This window comes from Rhinolophus sinicus, chromosome 15 (assembly GCF_057876585.1).
Source record: "Rhinolophus sinicus isolate RSI-liver-muscle chromosome 15, RSI-T2T, whole genome shotgun sequence".
Lineage (NCBI taxonomy): Eukaryota > Metazoa > Chordata > Mammalia > Chiroptera > Rhinolophidae > Rhinolophus > Rhinolophus sinicus.
In genome coordinates this window covers 117,046,452-117,072,720 of record NC_142515.1, presented here as the reverse complement: position 1 = coordinate 117,072,720, position 26,269 = coordinate 117,046,452, and the positions used below count along the sequence as shown (strand labels likewise).

General features: G+C 38.7%; 1 protein-coding gene across 6 annotated transcripts in view; it reads right to left on the bottom strand.

The window, feature by feature from the left end:
- Positions 1 to 26,269, bottom strand: part of INPP4B (inositol polyphosphate-4-phosphatase type II B) — a 579,259-nt gene that overhangs the window by 456,475 nt on the left and 96,515 nt on the right. For 5 of the 6 annotated variants that reach the window (XM_074338475.2, XM_019730782.3, XM_074338478.2 and 2 more), the window contains exon 2: positions 23,300 to 23,362. The exons of the other annotated variant lie outside the window; for it this stretch is intronic. The gene's annotated coding sequence lies outside the window, so the exon portion shown is untranslated. The remainder of the gene's footprint in view (positions 1 to 23,299; positions 23,363 to 26,269) is intronic. 6 annotated transcript variants of the gene reach the window in all.

Below are 26,269 nucleotides of genomic sequence, written 5' to 3'. Positions count from 1 at the left end.
ACATCCATGCGGACCCACTGGACCCTCAGTAGGCACTGCTCCATAGGAAAAAAATGGTTCAGGGACTGTCACTGCTTTCTCTGGGTTAGCTTCTGGATTACACTATCACAGTAAGTGATGAAAGCCTTGACTGCTTATTTCTATTTTGGCTTATTGTCTTACTTAGCTGGTCTGACATCTGGCCGTGCAGTTCAGTTCTCTCCATCTCAGCTTGGCCCCTGATATCTACAATCCATTATACTACCTGTCTCCTCATGTCCTCATTTCCATTCTTACCCAGCTGAAATGTCATGGTTGGTTCTTACATTCAGCCTCTTGTTTACACCCCAAACTACCGTCATGTCCTTGCACTTCAGTATCTCCCTTGGGAAATCCACACACTTGGTAAAAAAAAATCATCTCCCCACATACTCCCTAATTCTTCCTGTGCAGTTGAATGTGTCTGAAAAAAACCCCACAACTGTGATGACTGGTGTCAGTTAATTTCCATGATCTCTAAGCTCAGTGGGCTCTTACGACAGCCTGGCAACCATACTATACACATCCCTGGCCCATTCATGCTTCCACATGCCTCATGGATTATTAAATACCATTGTTCCTATTAAAGGTCTGAAACCTCCTCCATCAGTGTGCTTCTCTGATGCACCTGCTTCATACTTCAATAAGAAAATATAAGCAATTAGAAGGTATGCAAGCTCCCACATTATATCCACCATCAACTTCATCTGTGCCTCTGTATTCTGCATTTTCCTCATCATTAGAGTCAACTCTATTAGGTTGGCTAAAATCAACCCTTCTGCTGCATACTAGATCTCAACCCCTCTTGACTACTCAAGGACATCACTTTAGTATTTCTTCCTTTTCTTTTCTACACAGTTATCCCCTCTCAACTGGGTGTTTTCATCAGTATAAAAACATGTTGTTACCCATCCTACCTTAAGAAAACAAAACAAAAAATACTTTATTCAGCAACCACCCTCTTTCTCCCCCTCCCTACAGTAAAGTATCTTAACGGATTTGCCTGTACTCTTGATCCTCAAATTATCTTTCCCATCCTTCCTTGAAACCGTTCCAATCAAACTTTTGCTCTCATTATTCTATTGAAACTTCTGTTGTCATTATCACCAATGACATTCTTGTTGCATAACCAATGATCATGTAACCATGATCTAAAGCTAAACTATCAGCAAAGTTTCCAGCAATGGAATAGTGATTTGCCTCTCTTGTTAAGGTAGGATGCAAGGGTCTGAGGTTGTCTTTAGCCCATGGTCATGGTGATGCCAAGTAGTAACTGCTAAAGCCACAAAGGGTGGGGCAGAGGGTGGGAAATTAGGCTCAATAAATGAGGAATCTGGCTTCAGTCATGTGTATTTGTATAGACCTTTTATTATTTTAAATGAAATCTATCATTTAAAATGAAGACATTTAATTATGAGCTGCCATTTTTAACTTAAAAAATGTACTAGATGGAGAGATTGCATGGTTCCTCTTTCCCATAAAAACACAATACTGAGTTGAATATGATTTTAATAATTCTTCTCTGTGGTGTATCCGGTATTCCCTCAACTCAACCCACAGGGAATCATCTTCAAAGGTGGGACCAGTCAGTCAGTCAGATTCCTATAGCACTTTATTTCTGTATCCCTTCCCACTGTAGGATAGAGACTTTCTTTTCTTCTAAATATCTGTTCCAATTTTTATTAACCCCTTCCTTATTTATTTTTAAAAATTAAGAATATTCTCATTAAGAAAAAAAACTAGACATTGCATGTTTGTCTAATTTACTAATCCTTTATTTTTGCCCTACGTCATTCCCATGGAACTAATATCTTTAATTCTGGCAGCAGATGTTTTTACCTACCTCAGTTTATAATGTTTTCTTAGAATCAAGTCGCATGACCTTTCTCTGAAATGTCTGGATTTGTGTTTAAGCATCAGTCAAATGTCTTGAATTCATATTTTCATGACAAATTTCAATATAAAAACTATCTGGGCAAAGAATACTTAATTTTTATTGCATTTAAAATATTACAAAATATTGAAACTCAGGTGAGTTAAGCATTTTTTACCTCAGAAAATGTTAAGATCATATATCAGAATTACAGGCTGAGAACACAGATTAGCTCTGGCTACCTTAAACCATAAAAGAATTTATTGGGAAGATTTCAGGGCTGATAAGAAGCTAGAGAGCCAGTCTTGGAGAACTCGTGGGAATAAGGGAGACCCAAGAAGACAGCCGGAAACTCAGAAAAAGTCACAGAGCTAGAACAATCTGCTCTGCGTGCTATTGTTAGTACAGCTTCTGCATGAAAGTGTGAGAAATGTGCAGATGATAGTCAAGCTATGTCACGATTACCCCTTTTCCCGGAGGGCTGTAAGACAAGGGAAGAGGAAATCACACCCATTCATTGCCATAGTGGTTAGTGGACACGCCCTCATACCCAGTGTCTGCACAGAAGGGGGTGCCCTAAAGGGGTATGGTATGGCCAAGACAATCACAAAGGTCACCTCCAGGCCATCCTTGAAGGAACACCACACAGATCTAATCACATCAAGGGCAGCCATACCCCAACAGGTGCAATTAAGCTGAAGCTGTCATCAGAAATACCCCCAGAATGAAAAATGGTAACAAAATGCATTAAATAACCAGGAAAAAGGTGAGGTTCCAAGGAAAGGAAAAGGGATCTGCCTTCTCTTTCACCAAACATATCGATATATGTGAAATTGTGGATCCTGTTATAAACAGCAGCTGGAAAGCTACCATTTCTCCATCAGATGCTTTCAGGAATTATTGCATATATTCAAAGCTCCCAAATGTCAGGGGCTGGTATCTCCATCTGATGTGCAGAGAACAGAGTCACCTGTGGCGAGCCTGAAAGTCTGGCACTGTGAAAGATAGATCTTTCCAAATGTCGTAATCAACACCTGGGTAGGTCGAGATTTTCAAACATGAGTAAATACAAGGAATATCTAGAGCTTGTGAGAGCTCAGCATAAAATGAACTACACCAAATCAGGTAATTGGAAAGAGGCTTCTACTCACACTGAAAGCCCACCTAAGTCATGGTTCAGTTCAGAGTTTGAGAGATCTGTGAGCAGCCCAGCCTGTTCATGATTTCCCTGACTTGTAACTTTACACATCCCCTGTCATCTTTTCTATGTTTTCATAGCTTCAGCCTTTTTAAGCTCTAGTTTACTTTATTTTTTTAATTAAATTTATTGGGGTGACAATGGTTAGTAAAATTACATAGGTTTCAAGTGTACAATTCTGTATTACATCATCTATACATCACATTGTATGCTCACCACCCAGAGTCAATTCTCCTTCCATCAACATATATCTGACCCCCTTTGCCCTCATCTACCATCCCCTCTCCCCCCTTACCCTCTGGTAACCACTAAACTGTTGTCTGTGACTATGAATTGTTGTTTCTTTATTACTTTGTCTTGTTCCTTTGTTGCTTTCAGTTTTATATCCCACAGATGAGTGAAGTCATATGGTTCTCGACTTTTTCAGTGTCTTCCCATAGATGATTGGATAAAGAAGATGTGGTATATATACACAATGGAATACTACTTTGCCATAAGAAAAGATGAAATAACTGCCATTTGCAACAACATGGATGGATCTTGAGATTGTTATGCTAAGTGAAATAAGTCAGACAGGAGAAGCTTTAGTTTCTTAATAGAGGTATCCTTTAAATTCAAATTATTACCATTAGACATGAGAGACTTCAAACTGACATTGGTAGAATTTATTTCAGGTATGTGCCTCACGGAATTCTTATTGATGGGGCCATCTTTAAAATAATCTTTTTTTCTTTATCTTTGTCTTAATCCAGAAAGCTAAGTTACTTATTCCAAACTATAGAAAAATAGACCATTTTTTTTCAATAGATGATTGCTTAAAAACATGATGTTTGGATTTACTTTGGGTTGATAAAATATAAGACTTTTTGGATAAAGATTGATATTTTAAATAATTTTTTCCCTTATTTGGTTCCACACAATTACGGATCTTGGTGTGGGCTCCATATAAAGTTCCATGACACTGAAGAAGGTCTTTTTCTAGAGAAGTGTTTATATCTAGTCATACTGGAGAAAAACTAGTATCTTTCTCTAGAGCACTTGCTTTGGAATCATAAAGATGTGTTTCCGTTCAGAAACTTGTTAGCAGTATTAGTTTGGAAAAGTTATTTAACTCTTTTAGCATGGACCCCCTTACCTGCAAAAGGCAGATAATAATATATAATGATTAAAAGGGAGAACTTATGAAAAATCTTGACACAGTACCTATTGTTCTCTCTCCTGATTTCTTTGTGAGCCTTTCAAAGGCGTTCCCATTCTCTAATTCACATACATGGATAGGCTTTATGTCCTCACCTGCCAACAAGTGATGACAGAAGGGACTCTATCAGCTCCATATCCTGAGATAATGCATTTAAACCCAAGATGTTTCATGAATCCCTGTGGTACTGGTCCTTCCAAACAAAGTCACTCTCGCACACAACAAATCTGTATTTGAAATCTCAGGTTTTAAATTCATAAATGGTTTTCACTTTTTAAAAAGATGAGTAAACATCTCACAGTGATAACAATGCATTTTGCAGTTAGTTACATTCAATAATCAGGCCACAATACTATGGTAGTCGGATTTACTGTTAAGGGGACATCGTGAGGGGCAAAGGTGACAGGATTAAACAGCTTGTTAAGAAGGTTAGGGAGAACAAGAGCTTCAGGAGAAAAAAAAGTAAAACATGCTCCCAAATGTAGCCAGGAATCCAGTGAGTTGCATTAAACAAACTAGTACCGGGTTTGCTGCATAGGGGTTGGTGTGCATGGGAATAGTAGATATATAACTTGTGTTCTCTGGGGCAGTTTAATTCCCTACATCATGTCCCATTATCCCTGAAAGAAAGAAATGTTGCAATCATCAGTATTGCTCAGAATTAGTCCTGAAGTAGTAAGTGGCTCTTCTCTTTGAGGACAGAAGGCATTGGTGCCAAACACAGGAAACTGCAGAAGTTCTAGCGGTGAAAGGGAGATACCCTCAGCTACAAATGAATGGACAAACACAGTGTCTGCTTCAGTCCAGCAGCACCGAAGTAGCAATGCAGAAGAGTGGCCAATTTCTGGAGTTCGACCATTCAGAGCAGCCCAATATGAGAACATTTTCTTTAGGGTGTAGAAGGAGGGGGTGTATCTGAAATCTAGCAGTCAACCAGCAACAGCAGTGCTTGGAACAAAGGGAGGGTAGTGCCCCTGCCCACAGCCAATGAGGGTGCATCAGAAGGAATAACTAATAGAGGGAGCTGTGCGTCACAGTGCAGAGGACACAAGTCCTCATTCATCAGCAGCACAGGACGCAACTGGACGGCTAGATAAGGAGGCCAGAATGGACGGACCACAGGGAGCCATTCCAGAACACACAGAAGCAACTTAAAGTAGCACCAGAAGGGACTGCCAAGATGGGGGAGGGGATAACTGTGGGGGTGGGTGATGAACGGCATAGTGAACATACTTTGAGAGCTCGCTCTCTCTCTCTCTCTCTCTCTCTCTCTCTCTCTCTCTCTCTCTCCCCCCCCCCCCCCCCCCATGTAAGGAGTAGAAGGCCGCCATCCACATGCCAGGAAGAGGGCTCCTACCAGAAACCAAATCAGTGGCACAATGATCTTGGACTTCCCAGCCTCCAGAACTGAGAGAAAGAAATGTTTGTTGTATAAGTCTGTGGCATGTTTGTTACAGCAGCCCAAGCAGAGTAAGAGAATTGCTCTGGGAGAATTAAATTTAAAAGTAATCCTCCATCAGCTCTCTGTGCGCTACCCCTTCTTACTTGCTAAATAGTTCAATGGCTTGAATATCCTTTCCTGTGTCACCTACCTCCTCCTTTTCTATTTACTTGGTTCTATCAGCAGGTAAACATGCTGATGATTGCTTTGTGGGGAGCCATGGTTTCTTGCAACCCTGAACCTTGCAGACTGGCTCGGTTTCTGCCCCCATAACATTGTCTCTGCCTTATCTGAAAAGCGCCTAACGGCTGCTGAGGAATGTGGTGAAAACGGACAGTTCCCAGACACAGAAAACTAAGGGCTTTCTAGACAATTAGTAGATTCTGTCTCCTTGAAATATTTACTTTTGTGAGTTTCAGTGACCTTGTATCTTCTATGTCAAAGTAAGGTTGAAGCTGGAAAGATTTACTTTCACTGAGATAATGCATATCTTCTTCGTTTAACTGCACGTACTCAAATTGTATATATTGGTTAGAGATAATAAACTCAGGGCTTCAGCATGACTGAAGACCGGCCGCATTAGCATTTGTGTGTGTCTTTTATTTCATTCCCACTCCCCCATTCAGGTACTGATCGACTCGTGGCGGCTGGCCCGTCACATTGCTTTTCCTTAACAAGCAAGGACACCTCTCTCTTTCAAATCTCTATTCCTCACAGTCACTCAGTCACTGCCCTCATTCCTTCCACTCACAAACCTCTTTAAATAAATAAATGCCCATGCTCTATATACGATTCACTCCCCAGTTGTTGTTCTATCCATAGTAATCTGGCTTCTCTCCCTACTTTCCCCCAAAAAGTGTCTTCCTCACTGTCACTTTGTGACTTGACTAATCACTAAATCTACTTTTTTTTTTAGTTGTTCTTATATTATTTAGCATTTCGGAAATCATTACTATTACTGTCCATCATTTCCTTCTTCAAAGTCACCATACTCTCCTGGGTTCTCTCCGATTCTTGCTCTCAATGTCCTTTACTGTTCTTTCTTCCTCTGACCATTCCTGAGACTAGTCCTATTCCTGCCTCTCCTAGGTCATCTCATAGTCCCCATCTGCATATAGTTCCTGGGCAGTATCCTACATTCCCCTGAATTTGGTGGCTGCTCTGGTGTTTAGGACGATGAGTTTTCTCTTGCTAATCCAAGTCTCGCTCCTGTGCTGGAAAGCTCCTTACAGGTGCGCCCACAGCACCTTAAATCTAACACATTCAAATGAATTTATCCTCATCTCCCACAAACTGGCTCATCATGAACTTAATTGATGTAGTCAAAAGCTTAGATATTATCCTTGCCTCCTTTGAGCCCTCACCAAACACCCCCTCTGCACCCCCACACAAAAACAAGTCAATCATGTTCTCACTTCCAAAAGCAGTCTGCTTCTCTTCAGCCCGTTCCCCTGCCCTAGACAACATATCACACCTGGGTAGCTGCACTTGGAGGTGATGTAACCTAAATTTTCTTGGCAGGGATTGAATCCTAACTCTGCAACTTATTTATTGCGCTACTTTCAACAATGCACTTAATCTCTCTAGGCTTTTATTTCTTCATCTTTACAACGGGAGCAATTATAATGGCCAGCCTCACAGAATTATTGTAAGACTCGAGTGAGATAATGCCCAAGATTTTGCCATGGTGTTGGCAAATAGCTAGCTACTCAGTAGGTACCAGAAGTGTTTCCAAGCTGCCTGCCTTACTCCTTGGTGTGTATTCTCCACAATGCAATCTGAGAGATCTTCCTAACTAGAAATCTAATGAAGTCACTTCTCAAAGAAAAAACATTTGGTGGCTCCTGTTGCACGTGGCCTAAAATCTGAATCCCTTAAGACGGTTTCCCAGCTTGTTCATGACCGGGCCTCTGGCACACTCTGTCTTACCTCTCAACCTTTATTCTGCCCTCTATGTTATAGTCACAGGAAATTTCCTTCAGCCTCCGCCCTCACCCCCCAATCTCATGTTTTCACATCTCCAAACTTTGCAAATGAAATGCCTCTCCTTTGAACACCCCTGCCCACTCCTCTTCGCCTGGCAATGAATACTCACAGCACCTTGGATACCCAGAGCAGGGCACTGCTGTAATTGCGAAATGGGCTGTCTACCTCTCTGGGTTTTAAGCTCTACGAGGAAGGGAGCATATGTAGCCATATATATCTTGTTTGCCTTTGTAAACCCAGAAACTAGCATACTCCTTGACTCAGGGTAGGTACTTAACAACAATGCTGAGAGACTGTATTAGAAAATGAATAAATAATTTAGGCTATTAAATGGGCTTGCACACAGGAAAGGGGTGCCCTGCTCATCATCTAGTCTGGTCAGGAGTATGTGGTTGTTTACAAATCTGTCTCCTAGGTGTTACTCACATGAATCAATACCCAGAGCTCAGTGAGCAGACCTTAAAACCCATTAATTCACTGAGCTGCATCCACCCTCGGCTGAGGCTAAATAAGGAAGCCTAGCCTTACTACTTATTTCAAAGACACATCCCATAGGCTGAGGTTTAAAGTGGGGATTCCACAGGGACCAGAGAAGCATCGTAAGTGAGGGTCATGGGTAAATGCATATTGTGGACCAATAGGGGCTGGGCTGAAAGAAGAATGCAGGCCTTTTCTAAAGGGACAGACATTATCCAGTAGCAGCGAATTACTCCCAGATCTTTGGGCTGCTTTATTTTTCAACCTGGAAATCTAAAACGTGCATGTGAAGCTACTTATGTTTTAAATCTGGCTTATCAAAATAATGGAAAACAAACAAAACAAATCTGTGGGCCCTATCCAGCTGTTGTACATGATCAATTCATGACCTTAGCTTTAAGCCAACGAGAAAGAAACAGAATTTGAGAGTGCCCAAAGGTTAAGTACTAATCCATCACGCCCATCAATGCCCTTACCTTGGATCAACAACTTCTACCCCGTGGCAACTCCAGACTTCGATGTTGTCCTCAAACACCCTCCTAACATACGCCCTTGCACTCTCAGTAGAAGATCTTGATTCCTAACTCATAAAGAAAACCCACGGACATTAGTAAAGAACCTCCTCAACTGCCTACTTTCAGTCTACAAACTTAACTACATCGGAACCTCCAACATCAAAGGAGAGCAAACCTTCCTCCTCTTTAAAGGGAATCCTCCAACCATTTCCCCTAATACATTCCTCCCTTAATTATCCTCTTCTCTCTAAGACCTGCAACTTCATCCTTCTGTCCAACTTAGTAACGTTCCCATCTCTGGAAGGCAGGGGACCTAATGCCTACTGCCCCCTCCTTTAAATTTCCTTTAAAATAAAGCATAATTTTCAGCGTCCTATAAGCTTTACTCTTCTATTAGGATGGATTTCCAGAACAGGCACAAATCATTTTTACTGACCTACTCGAAGTTTCCTGACTTTCCAAAATATATAGTACTTAATGCCATTTGCTTATTTGACAAATACTTATTAGCTTCGTACATTCAAGAATGGTCCATTCTAAATCCCACGTGACGTCAAAATTCCTCGGCACAGTTCACCCACTCTGCCACGGGTCATAGGTCTCTAGCGCTCATGTCAGAGAGACAGGACAAAATCAAAGTGGGAATCGAGCCCATACTGTTTAGTTGGCAAGAAACACTTATCTGTGAGCACAGCCAATGTCTTTACTGCACACTGAGTCTTAACGATATTTAAATCAGTTTGGATTAGCCATTCTGTTGATTTACGGTTTGTGACTACAGATGGAAGGGTAAAAGCTCCATATTAAGGGAGAGATTATGTTTCTGAAAGTTTCAACCCAAGTGTCAAGATAGGAGATTGATGGCATGCAGGGATTGTGGGGAGGGGTTCTGAGGGGCAATCTTTTACCTTGATTGCTGCCCATGACCATGCTTCCCAAATCATGAGTCAAGACCCTAGAGTGGGTTATAAAATCAACTTAGTGGGTTGTGGCAAACATTTTTTAAAAGAAGTTCTATGGAAGAGACTAGAAAATAGAGTGTGTGGCATATATAAAAAGTAATAATTACGCCACGAAAAATGATAGATATTGGGGTGTGTGTGTGTGTGTGTGTGTGTGTGTTGTGGATCACAGTATAAAATGTATTTCTTACTGTGGGTTGTGGATATACAAGGTCTGACAATTAAGTTTGCGAACTGATCCTAGAAAAAGTGCTACATGCCTTAATGCTGAATATCACTACGGTCACCTTCAAAGTACTCCCCTTGGGAAGCTATGCACTGCCGCCAGTGCCTAGTTTACCCTTCAAAGCAATTTTGGAACTCTTTTTCTGGAATGGCCATCAGAGCTGTCATTGTATTACCCTTGATGCCCTGAATGTCATCAAAATGTCTTCCTTTTAATATTTCCTTTATCTTTGGATAGAGAAAGAAGTCATTGGGGGCCAGATTAGGTGAGTAGGGAGGGTGTTCCAATATAGTTATTTGTTAACTGGCTAAAAACTCCCTCACAGACAGTGCCGTGTAAGCTGGTGCATTGTCGTGATGCAAGAGCCATGAATTGTTGGTGAAAACTTTACCAACTTTTTCACGCAGCCTTTTCAGCACTTCCAAATAGTAAATTTGATTAACTGTTTGTCCAATTGGTACAAATTCATAATGAATAATCCCTCTGATATCAAAATAGGTTAGCAGCATCGTTGCAACAAGTTTGCAAACTTAATTGTCAGACCTCGTGTGTATACACACACACACACACACACACACACGCACACACAGACACACACACCACTGGCCTGTGTTTATCAAGCTTCACAAATGAGTAATCTAAATTCTCTGTGTCTGCCTTTACACTTCCCAATCTCTATCTGGTGTTTCTGCTTCAGCAAACCCACTAAAATTGCTCTGGAAAATGTTACCAATGGCCTTCTATTTGTCGGATTTGATGTACCTCCCTTCAGATACATTCATAGTTGAATTTTCTGTAGTGCTAAACATTGATCACAACTCCTTCTTAAAACTTGCATTGCCTTTGGTTTCTGTGACATCACTTTCTAATGATTCTCCTGCCATCTCCCTGGTGTTTCTCTCTAGGTTTTGATCTCTGGTTCCTCTTCCTCAGTCTTCCCCTGAAATCCTGGCATTTCTGCAAAATAGAGCATGGGCCTCAGACATGCCACATAAATTAAGACTGAACTCTATCTCTGCCACTTATCACCTCCAATACGACCTCTCCGGCCCCATTTGCTACCATCTCTTGCCTGAATTATTGCAACAGCCTAGTGACTGGTCTCCCCATCTGTCTATTCTCAAAGGGTGGCCAGGTTGACGCTGATGAAGGGAAAGTCAGATCACCTCATTCCTTTGACCAGAACCACTCACTGATCCTGTGATCTCCTTCATGTCTTTATTCAAATAACATCTTCTTAGAGAGGACTTCCAGGCCTCTCTTTTTAATCATAAAATTCTACTGCCACTGCAAGATGCCCTGTATCCCATTCCAGCTTTACTTTTCACCCTAGCCCTTGTCTAAAATACTATACAAGTATGTATTTTGTCTAGTGTCTATCTCCTCTTACTGGGACATAAGATCCAGAAGGACAAGGATTTCTCATTTTCAGACAATATATGCCCAGCCTCCAAGATGGGTGGTCCATACTAGGAGGCCAGTAATGTTATTCAAAGAACGAATGACTATCATCAATCACATAGTTTTATGATGAAGGTAACCCTGAGTACACGTGGCTATGTAACTCCGACACTATTCTATACAGTTCTATGTGTAATGTGATTTTAAAGGTGGCTTTTAGCTATTAAGCAAGTAATAAGAGAGAGTTACAGGAAACTGTCTGAAACTCACACCCAGGTCTTAATCCTATGTTAGCAGGGGTCCTGCTGGCCAACTGTCTAAGATGCAGACACCGGAATACTGCCTGCTTGAACAGATGATACCAATTTCTGAGGGTTGCTGCTTTTGGCTCCTTCCTTTTTTATATCTACTTCAGCATACACACAATCACTTTTGGTGGCCAAAAGCGTGGTCAAGATGGTTCAATTTCCTTTATTTTCTTTTCAGTAGTCCATAATTGTGTAATAAAAGGAGAAAAAATAGTAATACATTATTTTCTCCATGCAGTATAACCAGATCATCACCTTATTTTTTTTATGCACTACTATAGCATTTTAAAAGATATTTGCTCCTGTAAAAACACTAACTAATCCATTAAGATTTTCCCCTTAATAACAAACAAGTACTTTTTTCCCTCCACAGGGAGACAAAAAAGAGATGGAATGAAAAGAGATGGGGATTATGGAACAGAGGAGATATCTTGAGACACATGATTGATTGTGAGGGAGCTAAGAGCAAAAACAGGACACAAAGATGACTCCCAGGTTTCTGGCTTGGGTGACAGTGAATGATGGTTCTTGCAATGAGCTGCAGAAGGAAGAGGTTTAGCATACAAGCTTATCAAATCAATTTTGGATGTAAGTTCAAGGTTCCTGTGGGAACACAATTTGGAAGCTCAGAATTATGTCCTGGGCTGAAGATACAAATGTGGAACTCAAAAGCATTTTGGTACAGTCCAAAATCACAGAATCAAATCAGTTCACCCAGGAAGAGTTCACTGCATTTAGCAAATAGAAACTAGCTGGTTATCTGAGATAGAGGAGTTTTACTAGCATGAGAGAGTGAATGAAAGATTATCGTAAGTCAAAAAGTGAAAGGTGGGTGAGGAAGCAGAAACAGTGAGAGTAATCTACTCTTTGGAGAAATAATTAATAATTTTGAAAGGGAAGAAAGTGATTGAACACTATCTGGAAGTCACAGGAGCTATTAAAATTTTCTTCAGCTAATCATCTCCCTTTTGATGCCTTCTGCAATCAACCTTCCTAGAAACACAGCTCTGAAAGAATCATGTCCAGGGAAAGACCTTGCTGGAGATGTCTGGCCATCCTCCGACTTGCTAGGAATCCTCCTGAAAACAGACCCCTTCAGGAAGCACTCCACGTCATGGCCTCTCCCATGCCGTCAGAGTCTTAGGTTTCTGCTCGTTTAGGAAAATGAACCTCTATGTCTGGAAACTAAAGGCTAAAGTATTCCTCTAACCAGGTAAATTTTGTGTCGTAAAACAAGCCCTCTTGGGATTCCAAGTTTTATTTTAAAGCAGCATTTCACAAAGTATGCTTCACTGAAAACTAGTACTCCTAGGTGCAATGAGTATTACATAAAAATATACTAAAGTATAAAAGGTTTTATAGCCCACTAATTTTAGGCAATGCTGGGTTAAACAAAGTTAAACAGATTTCTTTACAGCAGGATTTTCAGAGGCTAATATTCTAATGTGTATCATAAAACTACAGAAGAAGGATATAAAATTCAGCATTTTCCAAAATTACCTGATTCTAGGACTTTTTAAAAGTGTCATCACCTGGGTCAGACATTTAGAGAGATGACTTCCTATGGGAACGATGTTATATGTTAATGATGCTAATGAAGGTTATTTGGGGCAATGTGACAGACTGATTCAAGATCAAAATCAGTACCATTTTAATTGTACCAGGTTTCATCCCATTGAGGAGGCACATTTTCTTCAGTTCACCCCACTTTCCATACTCTCCTCACACAATGACATTAATTTGGGCACAATCACTTTTAATGGGAATGGACCCTTGCTTGAAAGTTTAAGTGTTTGCTTTCTCTTTTCATCAACTAAATTCTATGAACTCCATAATAAAAACTGGAATGGGGCATAAGGTGCTTTTTATTGCACAGCCCTGTGTAATTGACTACACATGAGATAAAGCTGATGAATAAACTTGATCACTGATATTATTTCCTTGCTTCCATTTACGTTTTGTTTTAGTGTTTTTTTTCTTTCTTGTTTTTTTCTTTCTCTTTTCTTTATCTCTTGCAAGCTCAGTTGTTACGAGGAAAATCGATAAACAAGCTTTCAAGGAAACTTATACCCAGGGAGAAAAAAGGCCCTTTTGCCTTGAAGTTATTCTCTTTCTTTTTTCAGGGAGTAATATCTAATCCACAGCCAGAGTTCACTTTCAAGTCAACAAAGCCCTATGTGCTCGTGAGAACTGTCTGCTGGAAGAACAGGGCCCCAATGTATTTCCACAGGGCTATCTTTTGTTAGTAGGATAACTTCTGTGAAATGGATTGTTACAAAAGTCAGGCAAAATTGAAGAAAGGAAACTAATGTAGCCAAAAAAATAAAGCATTATCCACCTGTCCAGGGGCTAGAAAAGGACGTAGGTCCTGAGAAGTGAAGCCCCACTGAGTGCAGGTAAAGTTGGCGAGTCCACCCTAGCGGGAAGTCCTTTACTCTCTGCATTTCCGTTTTGTCACGTACGGAATGGAGATTCTGGTCAATGGACTGCAAACATGACTCCAGTTCTCCCCTGTCCTATAGCCAACCAATTGCAACGTGATTTTGCAGCTCCTTCCATGCAGTGGTGGAGCCTATTCCCTGATCCTGTGATTCCAGGCTAGCCCTGAGATTTGCTTTGGCCAACAGCATGTGGTAGAAGGGGCTTTGTACCAGTTCTAAGCCTAGGACTCAAGAGCCCTTCAGCATTTCTGCTCTTCTTCTCTCGGAACTTGGATACCACCATGAGGACAAGCTCAGTTTGGACTGTTGGGGAAGAGAGATCGTGTAAAGCCATGTAAAGCCAAGTCAGCCCATTTGTCCCAGCCAGAGTCACAGACACGAGAGGGTTTAGCGAAGAGCAGCAGCACCAACCTACAGCTGCCCTTCCAGCCGACTGCAGACACATGAGCAAACCCAGCTAAGGCCCATGGGAACCATCCACACAGTCTGCAAATTTGTGCCAATTGAGTTTTTCTCATTGGGTGTCTGTTACACACTATTATTATGGCGAAATTGAAACAGAGATAACAATGGGCTCTAATGCTTAGTACTGTGTTTAGAATAACACCTGGCATTGCTTAAGTAATCAATAAATATTTGCTGTTATTTTTATCCATCACTTGTCAATACCACACGGAATGTGAGTAGCTTCCTAAAGAAAAAGTTTCCCAAACTAAATTCCATAAACAAACAAAATTAAAAATGAGATACCTACCACAAGTTTCGTGAGCCTAATAAAGACAGAATACTGATCTATTAAATTTTTAGCAATTTTAATACATTCATAAGAAAAAGTAAGCATATTTTCATAATGGGAAGAAACTCACATATTTTCAGTACAGTAAAAAGAGACAATCTCCAAAGCCCTTCACATATCCTGTATAAATATCTAATATCTGATCTATACCTAGCTATCATATCACCAATTAGATCAAATACCAAACTTCTTCCTTGCAAAATGGACAGTAACATTTTTATTACATAAATAATTGCTGTTGTTAATGACACCTATATCAGGTCAAAAAAAATCAGGACATGAGTCATTTTATCTGTCCGACTGTTTTTCAGACATAATAATTTTATGGCTGATCCTATTTTAGACTTTGGACTTTAACAGGATAAATGCATTAGCTCCAAGAAAACATTATTATACTTTACCTTTACAAAAACTGGAGACACACGTCTCTGAGCCTCACGTGTGTGTGTGTGTGTGTGTGTGTGTGTGGTGGGGTTGTCTCTCATGGCTACTCTCCTCTGTTTGTACTCTTGCTCAGATACGCCATTCACTCACTTATTCAACTTCAAATTCTATGACAGTTTACAAAGTCCATCTCAGATTATAACTTCTCTTTGGAACCCAACTCTATATTTTCATTCTGTTGGATTTTGTACTTGGATGTTCTGCCATCTCCGAGTCCTCAATAGGTCGCAATGTGGGCGTGTTGCCTCCCTGTCCATCACGGACCAAACACGTGTATGGTATAAAATGATAACGCACTGTAAGTGAAGCTTCTAGTTCAGTTCCTCACACATAACAAAAGCAGGATAAATAGTAATCACCACCAATCCTGTTGTCACTCTTATTTTCTAATTTTCCATGGCAAATATTATCATCCTATTTTATTGACGAGGAAAATAATATACCAAGAGGTTGAGATGTAGCCACACAGAAAAGTGGGGTTGCAGGGAGAGCTACAAACACACACCAAGGAGATTAATAAAGCCTCTATGAAGCATAAGTCTGAGGTTCAATTTTATGGAAGTGAATTTTGAGACTGACTTGACAAAATTAATGGTAGTTGATATATTAAGACATATTAAGTAGTTGATATATTCCAGTAACTATTGTCAGTTAATATCAATATCCTCTGTTAATATTAACTTAACAATGTAAGTATTTTTTTCTCACGGTTGTGTAGAAGAAACCAATATGAGACCCCATAGGTTAAATAGCTTACGTTAGATCAGGCAGCAATAAGCTAATAAACCATCAACAGTCAGGAATTTGAATTCAGACCGTCTGGCTCCCAGGAAGTGTCCCAACTACATTCTGCTGTCTTTGAAAGAAGAGTAAGAAGTTGAGGAGGCAAGATGAAAGTAATAATACCCTCAAAGTCATCAAGGTAGAAATAAATAAATCAAAAATGGGGGTGGGGGGGTCAACCAGGTTGTATGGGCTACAAAGTAGCTTCCGGATGAGGCATCAGGTTGAAAATGAGGTTGGGAAGACTTGGGCTGCAGCAGCGGAGAAGTGGTCTTTGCATGTCAGGCTGAGGTGTCTGAATTTCTGGAACAGCCCGAAGGTAACCTGACCCTCTCTCTATTTTAACTTAATCCATGTCAACCCATAGGCAAATATGTTGAAGAGACATGCACTGGAGCATATGGAAGTGGGAGTTAGTTTCTCAATGTGGAGCTCTAACAGTTTGCTTAAAATTGGCATCTCTAATCCAAAATACTTTACGAACCTCTGTGTCATTTAACTATTTGTAAATGATACAGAAAAGTGACAGACTGAAGACGGATGCTCCGGTCACATTCCAGCCCAGACCCCTCCTAGGGGTTAAGTACCAGAAGCACAGGATGGACTGTCTTAGATCAAGCAAGCCGTAGGATCCCACACCAGCTTCAATGTGGAGGGTACCCTAACTGAACATCTGGCTGATAACGTCCTTCCATTTATGAGTGGCACTGACTCACTGCGCCTGCTCCACATGAGATTACATGGGTCATGTAACGGCAGCATGACTTCACATGTTTGCCTCACCACCTACGAACATTACTAAAGAATAACCACAGTCTGGGGGAAAACGTTGAAAAGTCCTTTTTACTGATAGTTCTAAAATAGAAAGCCACAAAATAGAAACTTGATAATTTCTGGAATAATTCTCAAATATAACAACTTCGGTATGAAGGGAACTATTTTGTGAGCTCATGTACTAGTTGAGTTAGCCCCCACTCCACTGCAGCAACAAAAACAATTTTTAAAAATCTTAATAGTTATAAGGTTATATAACATTAGCATTTTCTTTGAACAGGTTTCAGAAAAGAAAATGTTTTTATATTCTCTTTTCCAGAGATAATTTTTAAATGCGTTGAAAGCAGAATTTTTCCATGGAAGACAAATAGGATCAACTCTACCTTTGTAATAATCATTTAAAAATCTGTTTGATATTTGGTCAGTTCATAGCCAATCACCTACTACTGAATTCTAGCTGATGACAAAAATCTGACATACAAGTCTGAATCTTCCTGCTAATGTAAATCTGATTTGACCAGATCAGTATATTATTTATAAAATAATATTACTAGTTCTATAATATTACTAGTTCCTATTGAACATTGGCCAATACTACAATTTTCTTATTAATTTCCGGGGAAAAAATTTGAGATACTTTTACCTGATGTTTTAAGGACTAAACAATTGTATGTATTATAATTCAGGGAAATTTTTTTTTTTCCTATTCCTAGATTATTTTCTTTGTCAACCTGTGAGCAAACACCCATAATACTTTTTGGCATCTATCAAAATGTTCTGAGTATCTTGAGACAACAGAGCACAGATCCAGGAAAGTTTAGACATTTCTAAGTAAACAGTGCACAGATGTAGATGCTGAAAAATTAATCCCACACAATCTTCTGATGGGCTGTAGCACCAAAAATGCTCCTTTTACAAAAACAGAATGAAACAAACCCCAAGCATAAATACTCATGCAGTGGTGGCATAAATGAATCATAAAGTACTGCAACAGAAGTTTAGAGCTCTGGTGTCAGGTACAATTTGTGACAAGTTTCTCGGTCTCGCACATAGTTCTTCATGCCGTTGGTAGACAGAATACTGGAAGTAAAAGCAACTTATTATATGTGAACAGAAATCCCGGTTTAAAAAATAATTTCCAAATATTTTAAGATGTTTGTAATCCTCTTCCTTACATCTCAAAAATACTTCTTATACTTTCAAAATAAGTATTTATTATTCTTAGAGAAGGTGTTCTAATAAAGTATCCTTTTTTTTATTGTTTTTACAAATTAAGGCCACAGGAACCCTAGGAGGTTGCTGCTGACATCTAGTGGCATATTTTTTAAATGCCAAATGCATTAAAAATACATCTAAAGAGAGAAGGAACAAACACACGTATACATATATGCATTTGGAAAGTCTACTGGCCATCTAATGTTACAAATGATTTGCCTCTGCCCTCACCACTCTGCCTCCAGTGACTTGCATCCCTTCCAAAGTAATGCTAATACTGCAAAACCGAAGAAATGAAAACTAAATAATCTGCTAAAGTCTTAAAGGAACCAATTCTCTCAATGTCCTTAGTCCTCTACTGGGAGTTGCCAGTTCCCTGGGAGCCCCAATTCTCGAAGGCCCTGTCCCAACTCCAAGAGTCTTAATTTCATCTCAACTTCCCAAATAACTGTAGCTTTTCCCCAGTATCCACACCTAGTATGTAGGTACTTTTAGGGTCCTAGCCTAAAAGACTTTTCTGGAGAGCTGGGAATATGTTATTGCTGCATATCCACAAACATATATGCACATTCAAAATGGCCACGACTTTCCTAGACATGGTATTCAACAATTATGGAAAACTCCAAAGTATGATCGCATTCAGGGACTGCTGTAATGATTTCTAACCATCCATGATGCATGATGCATGATGACGTACAGAAGAACAGGGAAGGCAAATGATAAGAAGCATGGAGATAAGTTTACAAGCATATAAAAGCATTTATTTTGTAGCCTCTGTACGTGTGTCTGTCTGTATGTATGCATGTATGTATGTATGCATGTATGGTGTGTGTGTGCATGCACACGCGCGTGTGTGTGTAAGGGGTGTGTGTGTGTGTGTGTGTGTGTGTATACAATAACAGAGACTCTCAAATTCTGCATGTAATCCCACTCCAGCTTGGCACCTGTGAATACACTAGGTAAATACTAAATTGATGAATGAATCCACAAAAGAAAAAGGTGGCAAACTGCAATATAACATTTTCACTGTTGATGCTAAGGTAAGTTATGCAATAAGCAGTGTCCTCATAAGGCAGTGTTTTGCTCTTAGGCAAAAGTGCCTTTGTTGAGTAGTTCAGGTTAGATTTTTCTCCAATGACATGTACAAAGTGGCACAAAGCCAATGGGTGATAGAATTAGACAATCTCCCTTTGGCAAAGGGAGTGTGTTTCAATCATTGAAAATAATTTGCTGTATAAATTAGTATATTTGAGTTTAGATTTTATTCTCATTGAAGAGATATGATAAAGGGAAAGTAGGTTCTCAAGGTAGACCTAATTAATACAAAACATAGTTAAACTCTCATAGTACAAAGGAATCTTTTAGCCTTTTAAATATTCCTTCAATAGAAATCCTGGAGATGGAAGGAGCTCATCCATTTAAATTTGTCTATTTTACTCACAAATGAGAGTAAAAGTGGATGACAAGGATCTTCTGTACAGTCATATTGAAGGAAAGGAAATCCTATATCTCCATGTGTACCTTTATATATAATAAATATATACATACATACATAATAAAATATAACATACATACATGCACACATGAGAACTACTGCATAGCCAACCAGTGACAGACAGTGTGGCAGTATCTAGATCCTGGGTAAATACGGGTTAAGGGAGAGAAACAGTAGTAATACGGAGGAATTCAGAAGGCTCTGTGAAGAGAAGGTTTAAGGTTATGCAGAGTTGGAAGAAGGGAGAAAGAAGATTGGGCATTCAGCATGGAGTTTTCAGCATAAGGAAAGATGGAATGTTTGGAGTAAATAATGGAGCGGGAGAGAAACAAATAAGGTAAGAAACATAGGTGGGCAACTGATGGAAGAACTTGAATATTAGCAGAAGCTGACTGCAGATGATATTATGGCTTATAGTTTTGGAGGTTTTCCTGTAAGTTTAAAAAAAGATGAAGTATCCCACAGACTCTAATACTCAGAAAAGTAAAAATACCAAGAACTTTTGCAAATAACAAAAATCATAAAAACCGAAAGGGCAAATTCATAAAAATTATCATAATAACTCTTTCTCGGGTAAATTCCTCTTTAAAAATTACTTTTTAACCACATCTCCATAAAAATGTTCAATGATTTAGTCTCTTTCAGTTTTAGCTCTCTTTGGGAACATGTTTTACCTGACATTATAGCCATATTTCTGTAAAGCATTGCATATATCATATATGGACTCTAATACAGACCAAGGGACAATTACATCACACCTTTTATCATGAGCTGTAGCAGTATTTCTAACTCTCATTTAAATTCATGGCCATTAACTTACTAATCAACCTGCAAGTTTCAATGCTTTACTTTCCATTGTTATGTTATAGTAGGTATGTAACAAATAATATAAAATATAATTTGTAGTAAGTTCTTAAAATATTAGAAGACTTTTATCTTTTTAAATCTCAACAACTATTACATCCACAACATTTTCTACAACCTGTAGTAACAAAACTCAATGAAACAAACCTCTAAACAACATATTTATAACCTATTTCTTACTGGTCTTTAACAAAAGCAATACTATACACTAGCCTTATGACAATTTATTTTCAATTCTCAAAATTGTGTTTATACTAAGCCTAGATTTCAACCTACAGTACATCAAAAAATTGCTGAATCCTTAATATGGCATTATAGTTTCCTACATGAAAAGTTGGATATCTGTTTGAATAAAACTTAATATTCCTACATAATAAAAATAAATTACAGACATGACATTTTCTTAATTGAAGTTCAATCTATTTCCAGGACATATAAACCTATATAAAAATGTAACAGAATTAATAGTGTCTATTTTTCTTCATAATCTTACACGTTTATAGAAGGATATTTTGACCTGATTGGTTCAAGTTGCCTCTCTCTTTGGATGACAAAATTAAGACTATTGTGACTAATAGACATAACTTCACATAATAAAACACTACACAAAGAGCTATTTAAATGCCCCTTTAAAAGAGGCAGATGTAGAGCTTTCAGGTATCTGCGCACAGAAATACCTGTTAATCCAATAGATAGCTCTCTGAGCTCCACTGCTGGAGTTAATCCTACATAAAATGAGGTTAGTCATCATGTGCAACTGAGAAAAGCTGAACAGTCCCATTTGTCTAAAAATAGCACCTTCACTAGCGTGTCTTGAAAATCTGCTACTTCAACGTTGAAATTTAAATGAACATGTGGCATCTGGGATAGAGACAGAGCATCCGTCTATTAGCACTCTGTATCTTATTCACAGGAACTGTTTATCAGATGCACACACCCCTACGGTATTTCACAGAATCCAAAGGACCAGTCTAGAGAGATGATGTCATAAACACCATTTTTCCCATCCTAAGTCACTCCTACACACACCCCAGTCCCATCACCCACACAAACACACACACCCTGGCACATCATTTCTGTGGGAGTTTTACCAGAACAAAGCAGAAGCACTTGGATTCTAGCAAGATACAGAACTGTTCCTTTATTCTCATGTTGGGAGGAAACAAAGTTTGTACTCTGGTACACAGGCTGGAAATTCTACCATGTTAATGGAAATTTCCCTCCTTCCACCTCAACTCTCCTTTTCCTACATCAGTTCGAAGTAAGTTTATCCACATCTTAAACAATAAACCTAATAAAATTGAACACATTAGTATGTACATACCTCTGAAAAATGTAATTTCACATGAAAGCATTCTGGATAGTCTGTGTTCCCATTATTCTTTAACCTGTTATTCTAAAGGGCATGGATCCTTGACCCTTCTCATTGGTTTGATCTTCTTCGGTGTGTTTCTTTCTCTCTCTTTCCTGTGACATCTTCCATCAATTCTCCGTTCAACAGTGACTTTTCTACCCCTTATTTCCCATGCCTATGTCACATAGCTCCGCTTCGACCTCTTCCACATATTGTCTAGGTACTAGTTCTTATTATAATATCTCTCTTTAAGGAGTCACAGTTGATAGTTCTGTGCAAAAGGCAGTCCTCCATTGATGTAATTAACCATTTAAAAGTATTTTCTAGTTCCCGCTAACATGTTAGGATGTTGAAAACCTGAATTGAGTGCCTACAATTCCAAATCCCATTTAAAGAAGAGAAGTCGCTTCCTTAAGAGGTTTACACCTCCTTTGAAGAGTCAACGGAAATCCAGAAATAAGCAGAAAACCCCAATTTGTAATTCAACCTCACAATTTACTTTTGCTCAACTGTAAATTCAAATTCAGAGAAAAGTTTTCTGCTGATGTCCATTAAATTTAAATGTCCCCTTTGTTTCAGCACTCGTTTTTAGGAATTCAACAATTTGTCAAAAGTAAAACCCAATCAGTTCTAGTTAGTATGCACTCTCATCTACATTTCAATAAATCGATTATGCATATACATACAGTGACGTCATATCCTCATAGCTATATAAATAGATACTACTGAATAGATGGGTGCAGTTCCCATCACAGTTCTAACCTTTCAGAAACGTTTCTGAAAAAACTCTTTTAGATAGTAGCTTTATTCATAAAATATACACACTGTATATCTCTATCTTAGTCACACTTTGTTTACATGTACATCTCATTAGAATATTTGCATTCTTAAGCCAACATATGTAAATAAATCACATAGCAATTTGGAAATTTAGCAACTAAATATGCAACTGTTAAGCATAATCAGGCATGCTATTCAACAACTGTATGATATAATTCCATCTTTCCAAAGAAAACATATGTTTTGTATGAGGGTATCTTCATAAAACTCAATGAAGCTTTAGAGGAATTTGCACTGAAATTTTTGCATATCAAAAAATAACACGAAAAACCTCTGACTAATGCTTAAATAAAAAGAAATATCTTATCATTCTACCATTACAGGAATCTAATTCTCTTATTGTCTATCTATCATTGTAACTATGGTACACTAATTGGAGTAATTTTCCAAACAAAGAGAATAGAATCTTCTAGTCAAAATCCTATTCACATATTAACATAAATGAAAGAGTAGTGTCAGAAAATTAACCATTATCCACAATGTTTTGAGAAGCTAAAGTATATTTTAAATTTTACTGTTCACTTCATAAATATGGTGATCATCATAAACTATTCCCTCTATTTTTCAGATAATCATTTATTTTTTTGATGGGTTCTTCAATAGCTAAAACCAGCAATCAAGAAAAGCCAACTAGCTTAATGTATCAGAGCTGAAGAGACTAAAAATATATCAATCCAAAATAAGTATTACCTTGGTCTGATTTTTCATAAAAGAGAGCAGATCTCTTGCCAGGTAACACCATTTCTTTGGGTTCTGTGGGCAAAGAGAAAAAAGATTAATAAAAACAACCTTTCTTTTTACTCTTTAAGGACTTCTTAAAGAAGATTCATTAGTAAGAAAGGTCAGAGAAGAAAATCATTTAACAAAATATTCAGCAGCTGCCTTGGGAACCACTTGCTTAAATGCCAAATAACTTCCCCAAAGGTCCTTTCTGCCCTGCGGCTGAGAATGTGGGTAACTGCGGGGACACTCAGCCGTTTTCTTTGCTTTTCTCTCTTTGCTCACATGGGAACAAGACTAGCGCTGGAGCAAGGAAAAGGATTAGCTTCCATCATCTGAAAGGATACGATGTAAGCCATGTTGAGACTGAACATTTACTTGGAATACAAGTGACTGAAATGGAATTTGCAATTATCTAAACTTACTTTCCTCCCTCCCCCAGTGAGTGTGGGTTTTAAAGTATTCATGAAAGTTGGGGTGTTTTTCTATTCTGTCTTTCCACAAAAGGGATAAAATGAGATATTGTGAGATGACTCTGTAAATAATTGCAGATTACCCTCCTTGTGAGATGCAATTTTAGAGCTTTTCCATGCGCAACGAGAAGGAGAGTACTTTGTAGAAGTCAAAATTTATGAAAATATATCTTATTCCCTCCCTTCGCGTATAACAATCTTGAGGAGTGTCCCATAAAACATTTTATTGCATCATTATCTTAATGTTCAGATTGAAGGATAAAAAATTCAAGTCTGAGCAATAGCTTTCCAAAATGGACTGTCACATAGATAGGTAAGAATTTTAAATTCACCCCTTAAGAAAATTATTTGAAGAAATGTTAACAGTTAAAAGCAACACTGATTAATTGGCTATAACATGCATTATGAGAATAGTCATATAAATGCAATCACCACAAGATCTTACTTGCTGTGTAAACTTGGGCAAGTAAATTAAACTCTGTAAGCCTTCATTTTTTTATCTGTAATATCAGAACAATAATTGTTTTTACTCCGCAGAGCCGATGGGATAAATAAATGAGATAAATACATATAAAGGACATAGAACTAATGAATGCTAGCTAATATAGTTACAACATAATTTTTATTCCTTTTTATCATCATTCTCCTTTAAAAAAATATTGTACCTCATTGAAAATCACTGCTGTAGTCAGCCACGTTTCATACTGGACGTTATCTAATTTGCCTATTTAATAATCTGACTCTGTGATGACAAAGGAAATAAAGAGTCACTTTAGGTCTTTGGGCAGATGAGGGAAAAAGACTGACTAGCATTCCAGGAAGATGAGTAAGCAGCCACCCGTTCCAACGCAGTGGCTGCCTTTATTTTGCCTCGGAGTGGCTGGCAGCTTCCACTGAATTTCCCCAATTCAGCATCTCCTATTTGGTCCATCACAAATTGCTCCCTGGCTCATATCTTGGCCTTTAGATTCATCAAAAACCAGCCCAGTGTTTCTACAATCACCCCAAAACTTCAAGGACACAGATCACACTCTCACCGAGTCTCCTTGAAGCACGACTTTCTAGCAATGAAAGGGGACACGACCTACAGCTTTGTGGACATGTCCTAGTGGACCCTCAGTTCACCCCAAAGAAATCTGCCTTTAATCACCAGATAGTCCACCTCTTTTGGAATAGGAATGTAAAAGTTATCTAAAAGCTCATGTTCCTACTGAGGAACTTCTACAAGGTGATCTATTTCATAAATCTCTTTGATACCTGATAGTTTACTGCCTTAAGAGGTCAAAATTTTCCAATTTCACATCCTGTGATATTAGTTTTTACAATTTGAGCTTTAAGAGACCCCTGAGGAAACAGCTTAAAGAAAATGCACACGGTGTCTACTGGATCCACTAATATTTTTTTAAGTTTCCTGAGCATTCCATGAATTTTACATCGTTCTTCAATATAATTTCTCCTGTTGAGTCAGGCCGAGTGCCTAATGGCTCCCTTGTTGTTCTCTCCCAGTTCCATTCTCCATGTCGCTTCCCCTTGGCTGTGGTTCAATTCTTACTTTTCAGCACCTTCCAAATTTACCACCCTATCAAAGCTTTAATGCCAACTTCTCCACAAACTGATCCCCAGGTACTTTGGACTCTGTTGATTTATCATTCTCTGACCTTGTATAGCAATTATAGTTAATGCCAATAATTTATATTGCCTTCTTGGGTTGTCTTATGCTGTTATGTCTCCCTAACTACATTTTAAGTTCCTCAAGGACAGTTACTGTATTTAGTGCCTCTCACTTATCCCCTTCAGTACTTAATTCAATTCAATGTTGAGCACATAGAATGGTTCCAAATAAGTACACACCCACTTGCTATGTATTAAATGTCTATTAACGAAGATAAAACAGAGCTAACTTATGTGGCATAAATGTCTTACCTATGACAGGAATTGCATAACATGTCCTTTTACCACATCAAATTTAAAGAACATTTGAACAAACTGAAATGTCAGGTAGAAAAGAGTCAGAAGACAAAGGAATATGAGAGAGGTGACAAGCTATCATATAACAAGGGTACAAAAAGTTGGAAATATATCTACATGCAATGCTTTTGCATTTCTGTGTTTGACCTTGCCTTTCTGCCAGGGGTAGCACTTGCCTCAAGGTGTATTAGGGTTGTTACAAGATAAATAAGAAAGGAGAAGTCTAGAGTTTGACATCCACCAAGAACTGTGGATCCATAGCAAGACAATGGTCTTGAATATCAGGCTTTCCTTAGAGAGAAAAGGCTTTTTAAAAACACAATCTTAGCTTCCGTTAACATACTATTAGAAGTCAGACCTAGAGAACTAGGTCATGGAGTGTTGTGATTCCAAGAGTGGAGAAAACATAGTTTATGATGTAAAAGATTAAAACGACCTCAGGCGTAAGAGTTGGATGGATAAAAAGAAAGACGGGGGAAGAGGTCAAACAGGAAGTCCT